General features: G+C 42.8%; 1 long non-coding RNA gene across 1 annotated transcript in view; it reads right to left on the bottom strand.

Annotated features, from left to right (window-relative positions):
* Positions 1-12,342, bottom strand: part of LOC139362405 (uncharacterized) — a 376,215-nt gene extending 363,873 nt beyond the window's left edge. Inside the window, exon 1 of the long non-coding RNA XR_011621257.1 lies at positions 10,601-12,342. This is a non-coding gene — a long non-coding RNA (uncharacterized lncRNA). The remainder of the gene's footprint in view (positions 1-10,600) is intronic.
* Positions 12,343-12,777: the final 435 nt, after the last annotated feature.

The following is a 12,777-nucleotide window of genomic DNA, read 5'->3' as shown; positions in this document are numbered from 1 at the left end:
TTGAGATTTACCAGAAAAAAGCCATGAGGTTGAATAAATGAAAGATACTAACAAGGAAATAAAGGCAATAAAGGCAACAGCTGGAATAAAAGTCTGTGGGTTGGATATTTGCGTCAAGACAAGTAGTCTTTAATAGGCCTGAAGTAGAATGACTTGAACAAGCGACTTGAACAAGCTGGAGAGGAAGACGGGGTGAGTGAGACAACTGGGTTGTTTAGGAGGACAAAGTACAAGGTATTAACCACCTATTGATGAGGAATTCCAGGAGGAAGCAGTTGACAGTAAGGTGAGTCAGGGGATGGGGAAGGTGCTTTCACAATCACACTATCACCTCTTCTTGCAGAACTAGTTATCTGGCTGTGGACCCAAACCTGGGGTTCAGGTCCCAATACACTTTGTATAAGACCTTGTGCAGGTTAGCTTCAGATTATCATATAGGTGATAACCAAGGACAGTAGTTGAGATGTCATATTCCTGGCAGATAAGGCCCATATAAATGCTTTCTCAGATACATCAGTTTAAATAGAAACTGATTATGGTAACACCTCCAAATAAGATTTCCATCAGTTCTGGTTTGTCAGGTGACATACTAATTGCCTCACTAAAGTATTATGCTAGTCTAGATTTTTACAGTTAACAGGAAGGTATATCAATACATTGCTTGTATACAACAAGCAGTCCTTAAGGCACTCCAGAGAGATGTTAGGTGCAGTTAAGCCACAGACCAAGAAAAAGGAGAAAGAACAGCAAGATATGCTCTAAGTTATGACAGATTTACTCCACCCTTTTATGTGTATTGGGTCATTTAGTCAGACAATCAGGTACATGACTAAGCTCATGACATTTAACCCATTACACCTTGCCACACCAAAAGCTTTTCATAAAAGCCCCATGTTACCCATGTTGACATTTGAGTCAGTGTACTCGAGAGCCAGGTAAACACAGGGAAACAATCATTTCCTGTAGTATGAGTGGTCTTTAAGACATCTAGCTTCTTGTCGAGCAAGGTAAGAATGACATCCACCCGACTATTTGATTTTAGAGGCTTAGCTTATTGATCCGAGTTATACCTGAACCCTTAACCATAAAGCATTAAGTGAAACATTTGTTCTCAAGGCAAGCTATAGCAAATCACTGCAAGGAGTTGTATATGCAAAGACTTCAAAACAAAGTGAACAATTTCCTAGGTTGAGAGATTGTGAGGGTGACACTGAGCCTCAGTTTTTCTCTATAAAACCCTATGAGGTAGTTACTCCTATAAGTGAACCGGTATAAGAACACTCAGAACAATGGCATGAAGTCAAGTCTGGGTGACTCTTGTATGTACTATTCCTTGTCCACGTTCATAGGTATTTTGCAAGTTGAGTCATGACTGGTTTGTTCATATTTATGAATATACAGGACCGTGGTGACTAAGTATGTATATGGTCTTAAATGCCTGTGACATTAAGAGGGAATCAGCTCACGACCCAACAGAACTTAAAGCAAAGCAGTAAGAATTAAGGGTAGGGAATAGAACCCCTATAAAGATAGCAAGAGGTGGGCGGGAAGTGGTATAAGATTAGGCAAGAGTAACTAGTATGAACATGAAAATAGAACCAGAATGCTGAGAGAACCCAAGAGGTGGCTATGTATTGGAACCAGAGTGTTCTTGAAAATCCACCCTGAATTGACCAAAAGCATAGTGACTGGAAGTGACGTGAAACCACCCAGTAGAAATTTGAGCAGAAACTGCACAGCAGTGGGGAATTCACTATGAAGTACACCAAATAAGTGTGGCTTCCTCAACCTGAGGCGGCTGTGTTTGTCCAAAACATTAATATTGCATAGGTTTGGGAATACCCATGGCATTGTTTGTAGTTCTACTTCCAAGTTCATCTGGGAATGTATCTCATCTATTGATCTGACAAGCCTTTCTCAACCCTGTCAGAGGTATAGAAATCTTTGAAGGACATGCTAAAGATATTCAGCTCCTACCAATGGTGGGGGGTGGCTGGAGAATAGAATAGCAAGCAACAGCGAGCGTTTGTGAGAACTCCATTTTCTTATGAGCTAAGAGATCCATTAGTTCAAACTGTACGTGTCCCCATATAACTAGGGACATGCCTATTACCAGTAAAGTTGAAAAAATGTAAATCCACTTAGTACCTGATAAGCCAAAATCTTTAAAATGCAATTGCACATGTTGAAATTTAAGACATCAGGAAAGCCCCTCTGAATCATGGTTATGACCGAGTATCTACTGGAAGAGGCTTCTATTACCAGGGAGGGTCCTTATGCACTCAGATCCTATGGATTCTTGGACAAAGCAAAATATAGTCACTGAACTATTACATGGCAGGTGACAAACTGACAGCTGGGAGTTCAGCATGTCTCTTTCAGCCTAAGTCAAATGGACACCAGTGAGTTTTCCCATGCATTGGGTCCTTTGCTGTTGCTAGGCTTTATTTCCATCAAGACTGATTCAATATTCAAGGGCAGTCACAGGCGTTATGTGTACAATAATTTTCTTCCATTAGGTCACATGTCTGGCCAGTCTCAGTCTCACGTTTGATCTAAGTGTTCACGTTGCATTAGCTCAAGACCAGGATGGGCATATGGAGACTCATCTTAGACAAGTGCTTTTTATGCTGGAGTAATGGCCAAAGTTTAGCTCGCGTGAAACATTGGATGCCTTTGCTGCTGAGTCAAAGGAACCACTGGGTTTTATTCTGAGACAAACTTTCCAAATACTCCTTGGTAAGTGAAACATGGAGCAAGTTCTTCCTAAGAATAGTAACTAAGATCAAATTGAGAAGAGTTGTAGGAAGGACTGCTCCAATTACCATGAAGTGTTAGTTGCCTCTGCAAGAGGCTAACTGCTGGTAGAGGCTCACAAGGTGAGGGAAACAACTCTTCCATCACACTTAAATCCAAGTGACAAGATAGCCAAGTCTGTTACACAGGCTAATTGGTTAAAGCAAAACACTTGCCAGGGGAGCCCAAGTATTTGGCTCACTTAAATGTCATGCACAGCAAAACCAGACAGTATTTGAGATTCTTCATTACCCCTCAGTGTCCGTCACAAATAATCTAGCGTCATATAGAGAAAGCATAGTGAGGGGAAGAGCACAGGAACTTCCAGGTAATGGCCCTAGTTAACTCCAGGCCTCAAAAGTGGGTTCATAAACAAGTTGGTCCATGTTCTGTTTAGCATTTTTGTCAACTGCCCCCAAATCCAAGGGAACTGCTTCAGCACAGCCAATGCTACTGATTTGACAGCTTCCCACTTTCTAGATATGCCAAGAGGGTCTATATTCTGAGAGAGCCAAGTTAAGATTCTTGAACATGGTGGCTGCTGCCTTTCTTCCCTAATTGCAGACACTGGCCCTGCAGCAGCCCACCCCAGCTTCAGCCTGGGACTCTCTCCTGCTCTTTAGCCTCCCCACAGCTGACAGGTCAGAGGAATGGACACCCAACTACCTTCTTGTGATAACTCAAGACCAAAAACTTCCTTCCTGGCAAAAATCACATGCCTCCAGGGTAAGCCATCCTGGCTGTCCTAGATCCCAATCCAAACCAAGTCAGTTTCCGTAGAAACAAGTGTTGATTAAGCGGTTGTGTTGTAAACAAGAAGACTGCCCCCTACTCTCTAGATGAGGTGTGATTAGGTTTAGGTGTTTACACTGGTCCTTATAGGTGCACACCAACATCAAGTCCAAGTAAATTGAATAAGATATATACTCCTGTTGCCTTTGAAGGCTAATATAGCACATCACTGAAAAGCACACTCCAGCCCAATTTAGGTATAACAGGAAGGGGAGTCATGGGCATTTAAGCTTTTGGGATAGGGAATTGGGCACCCCAGCATAGATGTTAAATGCTCTCAAGTACTTGATCTCTAGATACCAGTAACCTCTCAGTCCAGGATCTAAATACCAGTAACCCAAACTGAAAACTGGAAGATATTGAATGAGAGCTACTTGTGTTCTTCCCATTTCCTGTGCTCAGGACAAATAAGTTACTAAAACGAGCTTTGGAATGGGTGCTTTAGATATAGATGGCATAGATGTCAGGACAAAGCTTACCAGCAATAATCAAAGTGATTTCTAGGGGTATGGAAAATGGTCATATTGCTGACATGGAATGGTGTTTTACACAAAGGCAGTCATTCTGACAAAGTCCAAGTAATACAAGTGGTTTTAAGCATACTAGCTCCTGGAAATTTAAGGATTGGCACTCAGATAGCAAAACTGACTACATTCTACCATCATTTTAGACCAGCATTTCCCTAAAGCAGTAACAAATGAATTAAACATAAAAACATGAAAAAGTTGTTTCATCTAGAGCTGTGCTCTCCAGTATAACCACTAGTCATTGAGCACTTGATAGTGTATCAATTGAGATGAGTCCTAAGTTTAAAATGCATATCAGGCTCAGTACCAAGAATAAGCTGGGTTACATGTCAAAATAAGTATCTCTTGGGTTAAAAGATATTCATTTTTCTTTATTGGGGCTGACTATATATATGGCTTATACTTTTGGCTCGTGTGTCTCAGTACTGTTCTAGAGGCTCCTATAAAATTCCTCTAAAGAGCGTGCACAGAACTTGATCTGGAAGCTTTCCAAACACTTGCAAATAGTTCACAGCTCTTTAAAAAGAGATGATTTCAGAACTAGACAGGAATCACAAGATTGTTCCCATTCATACCACATCCTCTTCTACCTGGGAGTTCCTAACCCCAGGCCCAAAGACACATGGTACATTAGGTCCCTTTGATTGTCCTGTTGATCATGACTAATTTTTACATCTCTACAAGTTCTCCAGACTGTTTCAGCAGTAGCATAGACCAGAAGTCATCCTGGGCTTTCCCTAGGCTTCTTCCCCATCTCAAACTTAGCCATGCTTCCACCAGGCCACCACATTAAGGAAAATGACCACGCTGTCATCTATAGGGATTATCCTACTGAAGACAAGTTCCTTCCCCCTCACTTTTTGCTTCCCAGAGCGCCCAAACCCGTCACCTAGTTGGGAAAGGTTGTGCCAAGATCAGACAACAGAATTTAGATACAACAAGGTCACTGTAATGTAGTGTTTAGGCCAGAGCTGAAGTCTACTCTATTGAGAATTAACTCACAGAAAAAGACCCAGACTTGGAAGTCAGTTCCAATTCCCAGCCAGCACTCCTTCACCCATTTTCTATTGCCATTAAGTAACAAGCTAGAGCTGGGTCTTAGTGTTCCCTCAAGCTATGTTGTAAGTTGCTGGAGGGCAAGGACTGCCCTCTGGAGTGTGCTCAGTGTGCAAGGGTGTTAACTAATCTCTCCAGACCAGTCAGACCAGTCCTCCTGCACAAATGCTTCAACAGGCTCCTTTGCTACCAGCAGTTACTTGGCTCCAGTCACCTGCCTCATGACCATTGCTAGGTAAAGCATTTCAGTTTGCGTGGCAGCCGGAGAAACTGTTTAGCCTGAATAACCCCCGGCCACCACTCTCACTCATGGGCTTTTAAAGAATCTATTCCCTGAGGAAAAAGATCCCAAACCATTTAAAAGTCAGATGCCAGAGAGGGCTATTTGTAGCACACTACAATTGCTTTATGGATCAGAGGATTCAGAAACAGTGAGGGCCCAAGCTCCCTAGTGAGAGCACTTTCTCCAGCACCACCCCCAATTGAAGATCAAACCTACAGCACTGAAAAACTGATGTCACAGGAGCCGTGAGACCCACAGTGTGAGCAGTAAACTGAAATCTGCCACAGAAACAGGATTAAACCTAGATATGGGCATCTCCCTATGAGCAGCCTGAGAATTGAGAAGTTAATCCTGTGACCACAGCTGCAAGCTTGAGGCGCCTCCCTCATCAGGGACTGATTCGGAGAACTCTAGTGGGAAAGCATCTCAGTAAGCAGAAGTATGTTTATACCCCTCAGGCCGTTCCAATGCCTCGGGGATTCTCTGGGCTCCTTGGGGCAGTAGGCCAGCAAGGGGTTCTGCTTACATGCTTCCTGTCACACCTACAGCAATCTTACTTTGCTAGATTATGTCAAAATTCCAAAGACTTAAAAGTTACTGGCCCAAATTGAACGTGTAATGTGTAGATTGGGAGGAAGTGGGTCTTGATAAGTTACCTTTTACAAATCCCTCAAATTAGTTTCTCCCAGAGTCAAGAGTTTCAGTACACCTGGTTCCAGTTTCTATCACTTAGTTCTCACCTTCGACCACTTATAACTTCTTTCATCTGAATGGCTGACAATTACGAAAGTCGTCTTCAGCTAAGGACTGTTTTAGACAGGTTTGGTGCCAAGAAGTGATATGGCTACCATCAGTTTCCTGTTAAAATTTCCTGGTAAAGCAGCCACTGGCCTCTGGCATCAAGCAGCTCTAGGTAGACACTAGACACTAAGCAGAAACCCAAAAAATAGGTTGAACCCAAAGTGGTCTTGACACAACTGAGGATTTTCAAAGTAAGGCTATTCTAAGGGATGACAAGGATTTGAGCTACTAAGAAGCTGGGTCTTATGCAAGCTTTAAGAGACATCGGGAGTTTAGATTGGAGTGAACCCAGATGCAAGACAGACAACGTGCATCAGGCCAAATATCAGAAGTACATAAGTGAAGCAGCCTTAGGCATGGGCAGGACTGCCATTGACAGGATCCTGCGCTACTCCACATCTTGTTGTAAGAGGAAGTTGACATTTGAGATGTTTCAGCCCCTTCTACCCTGCTCTACAGCCATAACTTTGAACTTGTCTAAACCATGTGATTTTTCTAGAGCTATGTGGCATACCCCAGAAGCCTATGCAATAACACCTACAGAGACATCAGTTCCATAGGACTCACCTGCAGTAGAAACTATAGTTAATTGGGTCAGTAGTAGATATTTTGCTCTGCCTTAGGTGGGAGAGAGGAACTTTCCAGTGTCTTCACTGTTTAGCCTAGGTGAAAAGTCCTGAAGACCCAGTGATCTATCAGAATGTTAGTTTTGATTTTTGGATTTTGGTTTTTTTGAGAAAGTTTCTCTTGTCGCCCAGGCTGGAGTGCAATGGTGCAAATCTCGGCCCACTGCAACCTCTGTCTCCCAGGTTCAAGAGATGATTCTCCTGCCTCAGCCTCCAGAGTAGCTGGGATTACAGGCACCTGCCACCACGCCCAGCTAATTTTTGTATTTTTAGTAGAGAGAGGGTTTCACCATGTTGGCCAGACTGGTCTCGAACTCCTGACCTCAGGCAATCCACCCACCTCAGCCTCCCAAAGTGCTGGGATTACAAAGTGTGAGCCACCACACCTGGCCGGGAGTATTAGTTTTGAAGTAAAGTTGTTTATGTAAAGTTAGTGTTTTTATTTCCCTTGGCTTTTATAGTGGTTGAAGTTTACAAAAATGGGAAGAGAATTAGGGAGATAAGGCATCGTACCATGCACTTAAGTTTGACCAAATTCTTATTTGGCAGGACTAAGTCACTGCTGTATTAGCTTTTGGAGTCTCTAAAAGCAGAGAAAGTTTTGCTATCAGTAAAAAGGACACAAGTACAGGTGAGAATGCTACAGGATGACTAATCAGAAGACTAGTTTTCAGTGTTAAGCAACTGTGGAAAAACAAGGCCACCTATTCCCATCCTTGACCATCCTGCAGGAGCCTTCCCCGCCTCAGCACCCCAACTCTTATTTACAGCACTTAGCAGTGTTGGAAAGCCTTGGACTTGGCGATCCCAGACCTGTCAAATGGATTGTCAGCCTGGGAGACACATCCCTTGAGCAGATTATAAGAAGGAAAGAACTCTCTTCTCCTTGAGCCCGGCTTTGTAAGGACACTGTGGAGAAAGTAATTCCATGCCGATAGGGGTGAGGGGAGAGTGCTTCGTGTCCCTACCCGTGTATTTATTCACCCTTGTTCAGGTTAAAGCAGGTGGACCTACTTGACTGGATATGGTTTTAAAAAAGCACTTTCTGTACTTGGCATGCAAGAATTACGGTATTTAAGCTACGTAACTTGCTACCTCGCACCTGTGAAATTGTCAGTCAAGATAATGAACGTATCCATCACGCTGTGTGCTCTCGAGTCTGTCACTAAGATTCCACTTTATCTTTCCCATGACAGATGGTTTGCCTTTCCTAGTAAGCCCCCAAGGAAGTGTCCATTCTCATGCTAACGATCTATTCAACTAGATGAAATTTCGTTTCAACTGCGAAGTTTCTAACTGCTATCAGAAGTGCTTTCAGGTGTGTCAGTCTGATGTTACCCGAGGCTTGCCAGTGAACGAGTCTCCCGCCTCCACAACCAGGTGAAACAGTTTCAGTCCACAGGTTGTGTGTCTTCAAGGCAGACAGCTGCTTTCTGCTGAATATGATTAAGATCCTAACTTCCTAGTAAGGGGTCTTAGAAGTCGCATGCTTGAAGTTCGTTTTAGTTTTATTCTTTACAAATAGGTCACAAAAGGACGTTTCCTACCCTCAAAAAAACCTAATTCAAAGTTCTATATTTTCTTATGGTTTTCATCCAAGTGGATCTAATTTTTAGTCTCTGAAGAGATGAGAAGCTAGCTTTTCAGTCACTTTCCACCATTACTCTAGACAGGTGTTTAATAGAGACTTTAGGATTCCAATTGAACGCTAAAAAGGAAGCTCTAAAGATTGCTGCGCTTGTTTTAAACGTAGAACCTGTAAACCCGTGTATTTCTCGGAGCTTACGTAACTTCAGCAAGGTAGCTACAAGAGTGGCTTTGCTAAACTCTATGCTAGAGATTAAACAGAAGTCAAGAGATAGGAGCCTTCTCAGAAAGTCAAGTTTGAGCGTGAGAGAAGAAACCTCGATTCAAGATTGTATCTTAAGCATCTAAAAGAACAGACTCCAAGAAAGTACAGTAACTGGAGAAGTTTCTCCTACTTGTATTTTGAGGAAGAGGAGACAAGCCTGATAAAATGACTTCAGGGAGTTGCCGTGACCTCCTAGGAGGTATGTTCTGCCCACACGCAATGCTTAGTTCCCCTTCTTTAGAGTTCCTTAGTCCGCTTAAGTTTCCTCGCTTGTTTTCTTCGTCTTTCACTTCTAAAGCAAGCTAACCAAAGTTCCCCTTGAGAATTACCAAGGGCTTGGTCCTTTCCACCCACCCGAGAGGTTCTTAGTACCTCGCATGCCTGCAAAGCTCTGGAAGAAACCCAGCCCAACCAACCCCAACCCAGCCACCAGCGGAGCAACCCACAGCCCCACCAGGCTTCCTCGTTTTTACACTTGAAGCCACGCCTTCCCCCTGGGTGAGGACCAATGAGAAAGCGAAGGAGCTACTTCAACTCCACAATTGGTTCCGGACGGCTGTCAGCTGAAACCAAGCCTCAGGACGCCCCAGGGCTTTCCCTTGGGTCTTCCTACTTTACACAGGCATTTCTCCCCTCCACCCGCTTTTTTTTTTTTTTTTTTTTTAACTACGTTGTAAAGGTTGTTGAGTATTTTGAGAGAATAGAGTCACCTTCAAAAAGTGTCTGAATCAATTTCCCTTCTAGCACTTAGACAACGTGGAAGATGTTTAGTGTGCCCTAAAGAATTTCAGAAGAAATATGAGTAGCTATTTGGTCAGACGCTGGTGTTGAAGACAAATATCTTTACCGTCGGACAACGCTGATATTTTTCATCGCTCACCTGTGTGTGTTATGCATTTATTCGTTCATTCACAAGTATTATTAAGGAGGATTACTCAGTAAGGAAGTAATCTAGTGAGGCTTTGGGTTTTGTCTGTGCTTCGTAAACGGCAGGCTAGAAAGTATGAGTATCCTCAGGACTCACATGTTTCTGGAAAGTCATTCCACTTGTACATTTGGGGATAAAAAGATTTATTTTATATTAAGACAATAGTAATCCAAACCAGTATTAAAAAATGAATGGGAAAAGATAGAAATCTTCCTTGCAGAAAAAGTTCAAATAATATATGTAGCTCCCCATTCCAGGAGGTGTTTAATCACCGTCACTCATTCCTTGAGTCTGAGCAAGTTTTAGAGAATCCCTTCCAAAGAACAGAGTAGACGAAGGGAAAAGTAATAACTGTATAGTAAAAAACCTCGGCCGGGCGCGGTGGCTCACACCTGTAATCCCAGCACTTTGGGAGGCCGACGTGGGTGGATCACTAGGTCAGAAGATCGAGATCATCCTGGCTAACACAGTGAAACCCCGTCTCTACTAAAAATACAAAAAATTAGCCGAGTGTGGTGGCGGGCACCTGTGGTCCCAGCTACTCAGAAGGCTGAGGCAGGAGAATGGTGTGAACCCGGGAGGCGGAGCTTGCAGTGAGCTGAGATCGCACCACTGCACTCCAGCCTGGGCGGTAGAGCGAGACTCCGTCTCAAAAAAAAAAAAAAAAAAAAATAGAAACCTCGCAGGCACTATCTTAACTAAGTGATCCAGATTAATATGATCGATGATAAACCATGTTGCTATTATGTACCCCCTGATATGATGAGAAGAGCACTTCGCCCCCATGGTATGCTTCTTCAAACCCCATACCCCTAACATAATCATTAAAAAAAAAAAAATCAAAGTCAAACTGACAGCCATTCTACAAAATACTGACCAGTAATCTTCAAAACAGTTAATCAAGGTTATGGAAATAAAGACTGAGAAAGTATTACTTACCCAAAGACACTATAGAGACGTGATGACTAAGTTCAATATCATACCCTGGATGGGATTCTGGAACAACAACAACAAAAATCTATATTAGCGAAAAAAACTGATGTAATCCAAATAAGTTTTGAGTTCTTAGCAATATACAAATGTTAATCTTTTAGTTTTGACAAATGTACTATGGTTACATTAGATGTTAACATTAGGGGAAACTAGGGGAAGAGAATATGTAATTCACTTTACTATCCCCTCAACTTTTATGTAAATCTAAAATCATTCCTAGATAAAACACTGATTTAAAATTTAAAAAAAGGAAATACATTGCAAAATTTGCATGAAATCTTAAGAAAACATGAGACTTCAAAGAAATCTTATGCTTATCACAGACTGCTTTAAACTCTACCTTCCCCAGAGTTCCCAGAGGCACTTATCCATTATTAGAGGTATTTAGAGCATAAGTTTTTCAAAAGCTGCGAGTTTAGCTACATGAATCCTGCTGGAGGATAGATGTGAGGATGAAAAGAGGAGAAGCTGAGAGGCCAGCTGCAATCACGCTGAGATCTAACCAAGTCTAAGGCAATAGGTCAATGGACAATGAGGCACAAATTGACCTAGTTTATTCCTGTGACTGTTACCAGTGCTTTCCGGGATTTTACTGATCCCAGTCCCCCACTTTCATCTTGAGTTTTCACATACTTGTAGTCAGGAGAAAGGAGATAGATACTGTTCCTCTAGGGTAGCCAGATAGAATCAACAAACTTGCCAAACATGCTGGAGAAGAATGTGTTTTTAAAAAACCTTTGGCCAGGTGCGGTGGCTCACACCTGTAATCCCAACGCCTTGGGAGGCCGAGGGGAGTGGATCACTTGAGGCCAGGAGTTGGAGACCAGCCATAGGCAACATGGTGAAACCCCGTCTCTACTAAAAATACAAAAAAATTAGGTGGGCGTGGTGGCAGGCACCTGTAGTCCCAGCTACGCAGGAGGCTGAGGCAGGAGAATCGCTTGAACCCAGGCGGTTCAAGCAGTGAGCTGAGATCATGCCATTGCACTCCAGCCTGGACAACCAAGCGAGACTCCAAAAAAAAAAAAAAAACTTTCGCAAAAATTTAAAACACCTACTATGGAAGACTGGGTAAGTAGTGGTCAAGAACATAGACTTTACAGGTAGACAGAAAAACCTGGGTTTAATTCCCAACTCTACTACCTACTAGCTCTGTGACCTCACACTAGCTAACCTCTCTAAGCTTCCATTTTCTCAGGCTGTGAAATAGGGATACAAATAGTGCTTCCTTATAAAACAGTTGTGAGGGTTGGTTGATAATATGTTTGTAAAGCATGTAGAACTAGTTCATGGCACAAACACATATAGCACTATTAACCAGATCTGTTCCACGTGCAATACATACTAACTCATTTAATTCTCATGACAATCCTATTATTGGTCTTCATGTCCCACATGAGGAATCTAAACCACAGGAGGATGAAAAATTGGCCCAAGGTAGCACAGCCACAGTAGTGGAACTGGATTCAAACCCAAGCAGTCTGGCTCCAGAATCCTTACCTGTAGTCAGCACACTACACAGCACTGCCTCTAAAGGAAGGAAGAAGAAAGAAGACATGGCATCCTAGAAAGCCCAAGAAAAGAGATACCTCCGTAAAAGGGAAATGGTCAGCCCCACTCTGAAGCTGCAAATGTATAAATAACGCGGAAATGAATTTGGAACAATACCATGTTCATGTCCAAGACTAACAATGGTAGCACCTGCTTCTGCAGGCCCAAAAGTCAGTGAGAATCTTCATCTACAAGTCATACAATAACACTAAAAATAGAATTTAACAAATAAGAGAAACCCATTCCCCCACATGCTTATGCCAGTGTTTTCTCAGTTGACTTCCTGGATAGAAAGGTCAAATACCTGATAGTCCAGTTCAAAACTAGACACATAATAATCCTCATTGTAGAGAAACCAGGCAACATTCCACAGTTAGTCATCACTCTTCAAGGCCAGTGGATGGGGCCCTGGACCATGCCTGAGGATGTGATCTTGAGGCTCCCACTGCCCCCCAGCCTATGTAGCTGGCAAGCACAAAAGTGAAGGCCCAGCTTGGACTCCTAATTTGGCCATCCCATCTCTAATTTACAGCCCAAATATTAAAAGTTACCACCCTTTGGCCAGGCACGGT

This window comes from Macaca nemestrina, chromosome 3 (assembly GCF_043159975.1).
Source record: "Macaca nemestrina isolate mMacNem1 chromosome 3, mMacNem.hap1, whole genome shotgun sequence".
Lineage (NCBI taxonomy): Eukaryota > Metazoa > Chordata > Mammalia > Primates > Cercopithecidae > Macaca > Macaca nemestrina.
Note: the sequence above shows the minus strand (reverse complement) of the source record. Positions and strands in the feature narration are given on the sequence as shown.